The 12720-nt window shown below is 41.7% G+C and overlaps 1 pseudogene across 1 annotated transcript in view; it reads left to right on the forward strand.

The window, feature by feature from the left end:
* The window catches only part of LOC308568151 (small ribosomal subunit protein eS1-like), a 130108-nt pseudogene extending 118874 nt beyond the window's left edge, over positions 1–11234 (forward strand). Inside the window, exons 3-4 of the transcript in view lie at positions 6759–6867; positions 10384–11234. The product of the transcript in view is annotated as a small ribosomal subunit protein eS1-like (transcript). The remainder of the gene's footprint in view (positions 1–6758; positions 6868–10383) is intronic.
* The last annotated feature ends 1486 nt before the right edge of the window (positions 11235–12720 follow it).

Below are 12720 nucleotides of genomic sequence, written 5' to 3' on the forward strand. Positions count from 1 at the left end.
TGTCACCCCAACTTCCAGCGTACACGTCTGACCCGCAGCTGCAGTTATTGAGGGTTGCTACTGTTTGGCCTGCCTGGGGTGGTGGTGATGAGCAGTTGCCCTCTGTGTCCCAGTAGAGGAGGAAGGGGTTACCAGGCACTGCCCTGGGAAAGGAAGTCACCTGACCCTGAAATAAAAATTCTGCAAGTTGGCTGTTTCAAGAAGCCCAATGCTATGTCCCAAGCTTATAAAAGCAGACAAGTGGAACCAGCCCCAAGTCACTTCAGAGGATCTTCCTTTCCTCTGTGCTGCCTGTTAGACAGACATGAGCAGGGCAAGAGGATGGGCCAGAGACAGAGACTCCCCAGGGCAGGAAGCCCAGGATGCCTAGCGGGGGCAACACTGGGGAAACAAGGACCTCGCCCCAGGGTAGCCTTTCCTCCCCCAGCTTATTGCTAGTCAGGCAGTTCAGACCCTCCTGAGCTTTTCCTCCCTAAAGGTAACATCTAGGCCTCAGTTGTATTTCAGCTCCAGGCCCAGAAAAACAGCAAAACCAGGCAAGTGACACCTTAGCTGCCTCAGGACCAGCTACATTGACTAATGACCCCCTGCCCTGGCACCAACCAAGCAGAAGAGATCAGACCCTGAAAGACCACCCCTGGAAAGCTGATGAATATTCTTTTGAGACCCTCCCCTGAGGCCTCCCCTAAGATTTCCACCTGCAAGAGAGAGAGAAATACGCTCAGGACAAAGGACCCAGCACTCCCACTCGCTCCTCACCAGAGGAGCACACCAGCGCCATCTCCATCCCTCTGAGGGGACCTCACGAGACTTGAAACCAGGGGAGCAATGGGCAGTGGCAGCTCATCCCAGGCTAACCCCCTGACCCTGTCCCCAGGGCCCCTTCTCTCTGACCACTCAGTGGCCAGAGCAGCCCAGCCCGGCTCTCCTGCTGCCTCTTCTAGGCTCTTCCTTGTCTCACTGTCCCGAGTGTGTTTTGCTGCCATCACGGACCCAATGCCTTTTGGCTCAGTGCTGAGTAGCCCTCCCTTTGGGTACCCCATCCCCTTTCAATAAATTATTTTTTTTTTTATCCACCGTCTGAGATGACTCTTTAGCTGCCCACACCACTAACCTTAACCTTTCACCACCTCCCTTGTGCTCAAGCATAAGCTTAATAAAATCTGTTCAGAAATTTCTCTAGGGTTTCTTCTCTGTTTCTATCTTGGGGAACCCAAGAACCCCAAAGCTGGTAATGCTTTGAGATAGGCATGAAGTAATGCATCTTGAGGGCTTCAAAGGGTCATTGCAGAATAAGAAGAAGAGCGGATGTTTAGTAAATAACAGTTTGCTCTGCTCTGTAAATAGGTCAAGTTATATGTAATAATCTATTATAGGCAAGGCCCCTAATTCAATTTCTTCCAGGTAATCAATGGAGAAGTGAAGTTTCTCTTGAGCCTGCAGCTAAAATTGCTTCTTGTTCAAAACAATCTGCACACCACAGAGGCACATCTTGGAGCAACTTGTTCTGGACCCCACACCTCGAATTTCAGAAGATTTTGCCAAATTTAGAGAAGGGTTGAAAAGATTAGCGGCCATTCACATTCCCACTCACAGGGGCCTAGGTTGGTTGTTAGAAGATTTTCTGCCCATCCATGAAGATATAGTTGTCAGACAAACCTGATAACTGGAGCCCCCCAACCCCAGGAAAAATGTGGCCAGAATTTCTCCCAGGCCCTTCTACAAATGACCAGGAAATGGCTCAGCTGGAGGTTGATATTCAGGGCCTTAGAGGCGTAGTAGTAGAGGCTTCCCCACTAAAGTGAATTGGTCTATGGTTCAATTGTGAGCTTAGAAAGGAGAACAGCTGAAGGCCCTTGTGGAACACTTTATACGGACTGTTTAGAGACTTACTGCGCTAACCCGTTTTAATTCCTGCCTCAGGAGAAAATTTTCTCCCTGATATAAAAGGCAAATTCAAAATAGTGTGGTTGAATGGGTTAATCAACCTCTAAACATTATAATGCAAGCTGCTACTCAATTCTTTGAAAATGGCTTGCAGGAATGCAAGAAAAGAGTTAAATTCAACCATTTTTGATTTGCAGGTTGAATCTTAAGAGAAACAAATGCATAACTCTGAGAGTAACTCAGAGTCCATTGACTGAGTGATCTTCTCTCCAATTTGCCTTCAGACTTTTGCAGATATTGTAAAAAAAAAAAAGTCAGGACATTGGAAGTACAGTTGTCCTGCATTTAAGAGAAATAAGGTAGAAGTTAAGTAGTAATTACCCTAGACCTCTGATAATAGGCAAATATGTCTTCAATACTCCATCTTTTCTACTGCCAAACCAAAAACTATGCAAATGCTCTTTTATAAACTAGTGAGTTCTGCATTATCATATCTATCTTTATGTTAATGCGGAAACAACGCCATAGGTTAGACCTCGGTTCAGCAACCTTGGGACTTGAGTTTGGCTAAGAAAGAATTCAGAGCCAAGACTCAAACTATAAGAGAAACCTTATTTAGAAAGTTACAGAGGTAGAGAAGGTGATCCAGCTTGGCTGTGTGTGCTCAGGAAATATGTTACAGAAGCAAAAGAAAGGCCCTTGGAGCTTAGGAACGAGAAGGCAAAAATAACATACCTGGCAGGCTCTAGAGGGGGAGGGCGAAGGCTGGGTCCTTTGTCTTAAGGTTTTCATCTGTTTCCCAAAGGCAAGAATTCCAGAGGGAGGTCTTAGGGGAGGATCTCAATAGAATATTCATCAGCTTTATGCTAATTCACCAAAATGAGATGTATTCCCCTAACTCCGTTTGTCCTTGGGTGTGGTTTGCACAAATGGCTGTAATTGGATTTCTGCTGCCTATCTCCCACAGTTGGGTAATTTAAGCTATTTACCCTCTGGTTGGGGAGGAGAAGTATAATCCATTTACTCTTAAGTATTTTTGGTCAGGGAAAGTAGGATTTTGTGATTTACTAGACGGCTGTAAACTGCTTGGCCTTTTAAGTACCTATCTCAGTTTCCCTATTCCACTTGTCTTGGCTTACTAACCTGTTTCATCATACCTAACACTTTTAAATAAAAGGTATAAGGTCTCTGTGTGTGTGCATAAAAGAGTTCTATTTAATTGGCTTAAAAACAAGCAAGTGTTTATATAAATTAAGTATTCCTAAAATTCTCAGAAATATAACAGAAAATAATCCAAATGCTTTTTTGGGTTCACGTGATCTGGAAAAATATCTGGCATTAAAGCTAGTTTAATGCACATAAAGGGCACATAAGGAGTGAAATAAGTCAAATGGAGAAAGACAAAAACCAAATAATTACACTTGTATGTGGAATCTAAAAAACAAAATAAATGAACAAATAAAACAAAAACAGACTTACAGATACAGACAACAAACTTTTGGTTGTTTGATGGGAGAGGTTTTGGTGGACTGGCTAAAAAAGGTGAAAGGAATTAAGAAGTGCAAATTGCCAGTTATCAAGACAGTCACCGGGATGTAAAACAGCATAAGGAATATAGTCAATAATATTATAATAACTATGTATGGTGCCAGATGGATATTAGACTTATCAGAGTGATCACTTCATAAGGTATATAAATATATGATCACTATTGTACACCTGAAACTAATATAATAGTATATGTCAACTATAACTGGAAAAAAAAAATTTTAAGTGCTAGTTTAAGTTCATTGGTTTAATTAAAATAAACATGTGTTTGGAGCTATCAACATTGAATATAATGTAGACATACAACTTTTATTCTATCTTGATTTATTAGTCAAATACAGTTATGTTATTTCTGCTACAAAATTTGTCAGCAAGAAAAAATAACTTAGAATGATGACTGACTTTGTCTTATTTCTCATGAAGTCTTTGTGGGCACTCTAGACATAACTATAGGAAATAAGTGAATTAGATAGATGTGAGATCAGAATCTTTAAGTGAGCTTTTCAACAATGATTATATTTTTTGGTAGTTACTGAAAATGCAGGCTCGTCTGCCTGCTGCAACGAAAGCCAAACTCTTGAGACAGGTGCTAGTTTAAAAGGAAAGAGATTTATTCAGGTGCCTCACCTGGTCGAACTGTGGACTCTGGTTTCAATGGCCATACCCCTTTCCTGCTTAAGCTCTAGTTCTCATAGGGATAGGGAGGGGAGGGCTTTTTTTCTGTCCAATTATCTTGCCAGCTTTTCACTTGCTAGGGCCCTGTCCATTCATATTTCTAGCTATTGGCATTCAGTATAAGAACTTCCCCCCTGAGCCATCTTGCCCAATGGGGGACACTCCCTGATTATCTACAGTAGTTTGGGTGGGGCTTCAGGACTTGCCATCAGGAAACCTAGAGATGCCTCAGTCCTCAGCCCGCCTCCCAACACTGGACGTGGCTCCCACACATCTGGGGGAGCCAGGTGGGTGGAGTCGAGGTGCCTTGGGTCCAGGTGCACTGGCTTCCTCTGGGCAGCCCCCCGCATGGCTCAGCCCTGGAAGTGACCAGCCAGGCCCACACTCCTACTGACGGCTCTCTACCATAAAGGTGCGCGTACCTAAATATTTTCTCAAAATATCTTTGGTAACTTAAAACCTTTGCATTTTGCTAAGCTAAATGATGGAAATTTATTAAGTATCTAGATCATTTCCAACTAAGATGAAATAATGAAAAGCCAATTGCTGAGCATAGACTTACTTACTTTGGGCTTCCTGCTGCAGGAAAATTAAAGGTAGACTTGGGCCTGTCTGCTAGTAAACATGTCGGGCATGTTGAAAAATTATATTTTTAAAAGAGCGCGTGCTTTCAGAAATTATGAAACGTGTTCATAAATTTGCCAACCTAAAGAATGCTGGTATAACAGACAATTCATAATAATTTACTTCTTAGTTTTCACCAGAAGTAAACGCTTCTAAGGGCTAAGAATTCTCATTAACATATGTAATTACAGGGAAACAACTCTGTATGCCAGGAAAGTAAGATATGACTTTGGGTAAAAAAAGGTATTGAGATATGAAGATACATTTTTGTGAAGAAAAAGAAAGTAAATTTGTCCCAAAGTAAAAAATTGGTTATGTCAATATGGGAAAGGAGAGAATAAAGGGAAAACTTAATAGAGCTGAAAGGAGAGAAAGTCTTACCTTGTGCGGTCAAGGTGGCTAAAATTGAGTGCATTTATTATAAGGGTTATAAAATTAAGCTTTAAAATCAGTAGTGTACATATGTAACACTAAAACCTGAATTTCTCCCTTCTGCTGAAGTTTTTGGACTGTTGTCCTTATGAAAGATTGTGGGAGGATTTTCTGTACCTTTTAAGTAATTTGCCTAGAATGCAAAGATCTTGTGTTTTATTAAAATAATATCCTGTGCTTCATGTTGTCTTACTCAGGTCTTTGATTACTTAAGAAAACTGAATTATCTAATATTTAAAAAGCTGTTTTCCTCACAATTATGTGACCTCCTGTGTTTTCCTTTGAAATCTTATATTGTCACTTTGGCTAAATAGGTAACTAAGTATTAGTTCATAATGATCTATAGTCTTTGTTTAGTCAAGTGTCCAAAACCTTTTGATATTTTTGACAAACTTCCCAAAATCAAATTCTAAAGGAAATGTTTTTGACCTGGAAGTAACTTTGAGGTTTTAAAGAAGGTCCCTGGAGCAGCTCAAAAGATTTGTTCTTTCTTCTTATAAAAAAGATATTAAACTAATCAGGCTTATTTGATGTGTTAATTTACCTGGTAATCATTATCAAATAAGAAGTACCACTAAGCCTTCTTTGTATTCTATTTGTATAGGTATATAAGCATTCTAGAAATTGTGTGAAATTCCTAAAATTCTGATATGTCCCTGTATCTTGCTAGTCATAATGATAGTTATTATCATGAAAATGTATGTCCCTGACCAAAGTAAGCAAATTTCCTTGTCAATTGCATTGTAATGAATTCTCATCAGATCTTTAACTGTGGCCATTTTTAAGTCTTGTTGTTTATAGTTATTGACTTTGCAGAAACAATAGAGCCCTTGGGAAAAGAGTCTGGAACCTGGCTTACATGGTTCCTGACCCAGTGGGTAAGGAAAGCTATTTCCTGGCAGGTGCAGGAACTTCAGGACATTTGGGGGACCTCAAGAAGAGAAGAATTCACCTAAATCTATGGGTATTGAAGGCAAAATCTGATGGCAAGTTCTTGGCTTCACTTCCTTGCTTTAAGAGATTCTTCATGGAAAGTTCCAGCAAAGCAGATTTAAAAGAGCCGATGTGGTCAATCACTATTCTTTCTGACTTATATAAATAATGAGATGAAGTTTATTGAAACTAGACTTATTTTGCAAACAAATTATAATTAATTTAGCTATCTTTGATAGAAATGAGGGTGGTTTTAGAAAAATTTGTTTTAGTAGCACATCTCTGTGGATATTAAATTCTAATACTGTTCATGGTCTTTGAGGTTTTGTTTTCTACCTATAAATTTGACTGGATAATGAATTCTAGTTTCCCCCAATATCTGGCTGTGATTCTCCAAACTAGCATTTCCGATTTTCTCCCACCCTTTTGACTTGCAATCATTGAGAACTAGACTGCCCTTTTTCCTGAAGCTCTACGAAGTAAAACTCCACAACTTGGCATCACTTCAGAGAAACCACCACAATAGCACATGTTTAGACAATCCTCATCATGCCTGCTGTATGGGCGACTCAGGAAGTTTACCCTATGGCATTACCAGCATGCAAACTGTAAACCAGAAACACCTGCCAGACGGCCCTGCCTGCCCCCTCTCCCTGCAGGGGCTTTGAGTCCACATCCACCCTGGCAGCTTGCAGGACTCAGATGCTGCACTTACAATCTGCTCCAACCAACCTCTTCTCTGGACTTCTGGCCAAGATGGCAGCATGGGTAAGTGGTGTGCTCACCTCCTTCCACAACCACATCAAAATTACAACTAAACTACAGAACAACCATCATTCAGAACAGCCTGAAGTTGAGCAGAATGGAAGCCCTATAACTAGGAAATTACAGAAGAAGCCACATTGAGACTGGTAAGAGGAGTAGAGATGAAGAAAGGCTGGCCACACACCCACATGTGGCAGATAAAAATCAGGAGGGATATTCAGCTGTGGAGGCCCCCATTGAGGAGGAAGCGGTCCCAGTCCCATACTAGGACCCCCAGACCAGGGTTCCAGTTCCAGGAAGAGAAGTCCCCTTCACTTCTGGCTGTAAAAACCAGCAAGAATAGAGGCCGAAGTTGCTGGAGTCCAAGGAAGTTCCTCTAAAAGGGCCCATGGATTTCCTCGGACTCACGCCTTTTGGGCTCCAGCATGGGGATAGCAGCTTGAAAGGCACCAGACATATATGGAAAATAACTGAATTGTCATCAGGGTGAGAGGTGGAGGGGAAGCTTTCTCCCAGACAGAAGTGCTGGCAGAGGCCATTGTTTGATGAGACCTGCCCTTCCGAGAGCAGGCAGGTGGGCATCATATCTGAGACTCCATCAACTTGGCTCACACTATTTGCCCCACCCTGGTGATTCTCTGAGACCCTGCCCCACCCAACTTTCAAGCCCACCTAAGCTGTGTCCAGTGGCTTTACCATAGCCCAGGCTTGGCCCAGGATTCATATTTTCCTAAAATCTCTCAAATGAGCAGCATCTGACATCAGAGAGTCCCATACCTCTAGCTAAGTGGCCCAAGGCTGGACACTAGCAGCAGCTGTTCTTGGTTCACAGCTTGCCTCTCCTGGGCACCTCCAAGGCCAGCACAAGAAGCAGCCATCTGCATATCAGTTTGTAGCTTATGCCTGGTGGCCCTGGGCAGAACACAGGCAGTGCACCTCACTTCCTGGGAGGCCCTAGAGCCAGCATACCCAGTGAACAGCCTCAGACCATGTGGAAGTACCACCATCCAATCACTTCCATAAGTGACACACTCAAGGGTGGACTCGTCAGGTACCAGAGCCCCGCTGAAGTAAGTCCTGCTCTGTGCAGTGGGTCCCTGCACAACCAATCCTTCAAGGTGGTTGAAGATTGGTGGCCAGTGGTCATAGCTAGTCCTTATAGCTGATTGGCCTGGGTCAATCCTTCCCATTGATGTGCCAACAGGAATCAAGACTCAATTATAACAGGAGGGTTTATAGCCCACATGGGGGCACACTTCTAGTACACAGCTGGGGTGATCAGGGAGGCTATGCCACTGGACCCTACAAGACACCTACTACATTAGACCATGCTACCAAGCCTTGGAAATGTAGCAGCTCTACCTAATACATAGAAACAAATACAGGGAAGCAGACAAAATGAGGAGACAAAGAAACATGTCTGAAGTAAAAGAACAGAACAAAACTCCAGAAAAAGAACTAAACGAAATGAAGACAAGCAACCTACCAGGTGCAGAGTGCAAAACACTGGTTACAGGGATGCTCAAGGAACTCAGTGAGAACCTCAAAAGCATAAAAAAGAGCCAGTCAGAAATGAAGGCTACACTAACTGAAATAAAGAATGATTTACAGGGAATCAACAGTAGAGTAGGTGAAGTTGAGAATCAAGTCAGTAATTTGGAACATGAAGCAATAAACACCCAATCAGAGCAGCAAAAAGAAAAAAGAACCCTCCAAACTGAGGATAGTGTAAGGAGCCTCTGGGACAACTTCAAGCACACCAATATTCATATTGTGGGGATGCTGGAAGGAGAAGAGAGAGAACAAGGAATTGAAAACTTATTTGAAAAAAGAATGATAGAAAACTTCCTTAACCAGGTGAAAGAAACAGACATACAAGTCCAGGAAGCACAGAGTCCCAAACATGATGAATCCAAAGAGGCCCACAGCAAGACATATTATAATTAAAATATAAAAGGTTAAAGACAAAGAGAGAATCTTAAAAGCAGCAAGAGAAAAGCGGTTAGTTACCTACAAGGGCGCTCCCATAAGACTGTCAGCTGATTACTTAACAGAAACCTTGCAGGCCAGAAGGGAGTGGCAAGAAATACTCAAAGTGATGAAAAGCAAGGCCTACAACCAAGATTACTCTACCCAGCAAAGCTGTCATTTAGAATTGAAGGTCAGATAAAGTGCTTCCCAGACAAGAAAAGGCTAAAGGGGTTCATCACCCCAAACCAGTATTGTATGAAATGTTATAGGGTCTTATTTAAGAGGAAGAAAAGAAGTTTAAAATGTGAACAATAAAATGGCAATAAATACATATCTGTCAACAAATGAATCTACAAAGAAAATTAACAAGCAGAACAGAAACAAACTCATAGATACAGAGAACTTTTTGTTGGTTGCTAGATGGGAGGAGTTTTGGGGGAGTGGGTGAAAAAGGTAAAGGGATTAAGAAGTACATATTGGTTGTTACAGAATAGTCATGACGATGTAAAGTACAGCACAGGGAATATAGTCAATATTCTAATATTCTAATAACTAGGTGTGGTACTGGATGGGTCTGGGATTTATTGGGATAGTCAAGTTTAATTGTGTAATTTCTGGTCACTGGGGTGTACAAAAAATAAAAATTTATAATAATTCGCTCCAACCATTGACCTTTGTGTTTTTCTTTGTTTCCATAGAAATGTCTCTTAGTCATTACCTGATTGCTTGCACAATATAGGCCTAACTTTGGAAGCTTACCTGCAAGACCATCTCCTGAAATGAGCCACACTGTTTAAATGAACTGATTTATTTTCAAGACTAAGACTGGTTTAATGACATGTAGAGCAATCTACCAACTTAGCTTCTGGACTGTGAAACTTCATCCTAAGTTTGAAAGGTGAGAGTAAAGGGGAACAGTATTTGTCACCCCAAAATATGCCACCTTGACCTGAGAATTATTTTGAGCTAAAGGTAATGAAAACCTAGAAGATTCAGAAGAAGCTCTTTACCTCCCTCTCAACTGCCTAAATTTGCATTGGAAAAGGGGCCTGCACCAGGAAAAGAGCTAACACCAAATGCACCCTTTTACCTAAGAAATTTATCTTCATAATAAGACAGCCATTATTTTTCAAACATCTCCTTTCACTTTCCAGTAAATGGCCTTCCTCTCCATTGTATCCCCAGACCCCAACCTCTTTCCTTAGCTCAGAAGGTCATATAAGCCTCCATTACCTGGCTGCCTTTTGAGCCCCACACCTTTGGGGTTCCCATATGTATAAAAGTCATTTGTTTTTCTTCTGTTAATCTGTTTTATGTAATTTTAATTTTTTAACTAGCCAAAGAACCTAACAGGATAGAAGGAAAATTTTTCTACTCCTACATACTTCAACATATAGATTGAGGGGAACACAGTTTAGCCCATAACTGAGAGGGTGAGAGAATGTACATTTGTGTATCTTTTTGAAAGAGAATTTGTCTTTTTCTAAAAGATAATATTGACCTCATTGGTCCTTAAATATTTTCTGGGTTGAAATATTCTAAATCAAGGAGAGTCAGGAACTGATCTTCAACCCTTTTGGCTTTCTGGGCAGCACCATAGCTGTTGGCAAGAACAAGTATGCCTTATGAAAGGCAGCAAAAAGGGAGCCAAGAAAGTGGTTGATCCATTTTCTAGAAAAGATTGGCATTATGTGAAAGCACCAGCTATGTTAAATGTAAGAAACACTAGAAAAACACTAGTCATGAGAACTCAAGGAACCAAAATCACATCTGATGGTCTCAAGGGTTGTGTTTTTGGAGTGAGCCTAGAAGCTCTGCAGAATGATGAGGGTGCATTTAGAAAATTCAGGCTAATTACTGAGGCTGTCTGGGGCAAAAACTGCCTAATTTTTATGGCATGGATCTTACCTGTGACAAGATGCTCCATGGTAAAAAAAAAAAAAGGCAGAATATGATTGAAGCTCACGTTGATGTCAACACTACTGATGGTTGTTTGCTTCATCTATTTTGTATTGGTTTTACCAAAAAATGCAACAATCAGATTGGGAAGACCTCTTATTCTCAGCATCAACAGGTCTGCCAAATCCAGAAGTAGATGATAGAAATCATTACCCAAGAGGCAGACAAATGACTTGAAGAAGTGGTCAATAAACTGATTCCAGCTAGCACTGAAAAAGACATAGGAAGGGCTTGCAATCTATTTATCCACTCCACAATGTCTTTGTTAGAAAATTCAAGATGTTGAAGAAGCCCAAATCTGAATTGGAAAAACTCATGGAGCTTCATGGTGAAGGTAGGAGTTCTGGAAAAGCTACTGGGGATGAGATAGGTGCTAAAGTGAATGAGCTGATGGATATGAGCCCCCAGTCCAAGAAATTGTTCAAAATTTATATATTTAATGCTGAGAAATAAAAAATTCTACTTGTGGGTAAAAAAGAACTGACCTTCACTCACTTGTGCAGTGTTCAGGTGATACCCAGCTGGTAATGCTGTCACATCCCTCCAACACCGACTTGGCATGTATGATTCAATGGAAGCAGAGTTTGAACTTAGACTCTTGAATCATCAGACATGGGTTTGAATTCTGCCTGTATCAGCTGTCCGATCTTGGACAAGGAACTTAGTTAGCCTCCCCATCTGTCAAATGGCGGCAGTGGTGGGGAGTCAGTAATAACACTTCCTACCACAAAGGTTTGTGACCAGGATTAAAGAAGACAATTCAATTGAAGTACTGAGCATGCAGTTGGCACTCAATAAATGTTAACTATTATCATCATTAAAGATCATCCAAGCTAGTGCCTGAAACTGATAGGTAAGGAATCCAAAGCTTGATGTCTGGCTCTGTTCTGCTGACAGTTTTTCCAAGTCCATTCCTCATTTCTCATTTCAGCTTTTTTCTTTGTCCAAAATCTAAGGGAGAATAACAGCCTATAGATTCACCTTGAAGCCACGGCAGGTATTTGAAGGGCTCCCACACTTACAATCCATCTGACTTTGTCTAAAAGAAAGTGTAAGCAAAGGACTTAAGAGCCCTACTTTACTGATGGTAGTAATTACCGTGGATGTAGCACCCACCGAGGCACTCAGCATGGGTTAGAGCTAATTTAAAAACAAGAACTCAAACTCAGAGGCTAATGGGGTGATTTTGACCCTGATATTCTTTCATACATATAAATGTTAACAGCAAATGGCACCAGGATGGTAAACCTTGGTCCCTGAGTTTTGGCTAAGAAAGAATTCAAAGCCAAGACTCATACAAGAAAATGTTTATCTAAAAAGTCACAGAGGTAGAAGTGAGCCATAGAAGAAGTGAGCCAGCTGGGCTATATGGGCTCAGGAAACAAGTTACAGACGAAAAAGAAGGGCCATTGGAGCTTAGGAAAAAGAAAGGCAGAGGAGAATACGGGAAGGAGACAGGAAAAGGCTCCTCTGTGCTAGAGAGAGACGGGGGAGGGGGGAGGGGCGAGAGAGAGAGAGAGAGAGAGAGAGGGCACCCTGGGGAAAGACTGGAGTGGGGAAATGTGCAGGCATGCTCCAGAGACAGACAGAGAGAGCATATGCTGGGTGCTCTGTCCTAAGGGTTTTTATCTAGATGTCTCAGGGGCAGATCTCAATAGAGTATTCATCAGCTTTCCAGGTGTGTCCTTCAGGGTCATGATTCCTATTGATTGGTCGGTGCCCGGGTAGGGGATCATTAGCCACTGAGGCTGGTCCTGATCTCAGCCATGGTCATCCCACCTGGTTTTGCTGGTTCTCTGGACCTGGAACCAAAACACAACTGAGGCCTAGACGTCATCTCTAGTTTGGACCAAACTCTGGCTCTGTGGTCAGCAGACTGTTATAGATTTGTGTGTGTATTAGGGTCAGGAAGATAAGTTTGATGTG

This window comes from Miniopterus schreibersii (assembly GCF_964146895.1).
Source record: "Miniopterus schreibersii genome assembly, chromosome: 15".
NCBI lineage: Eukaryota > Metazoa > Chordata > Mammalia > Chiroptera > Miniopteridae > Miniopterus > Miniopterus schreibersii.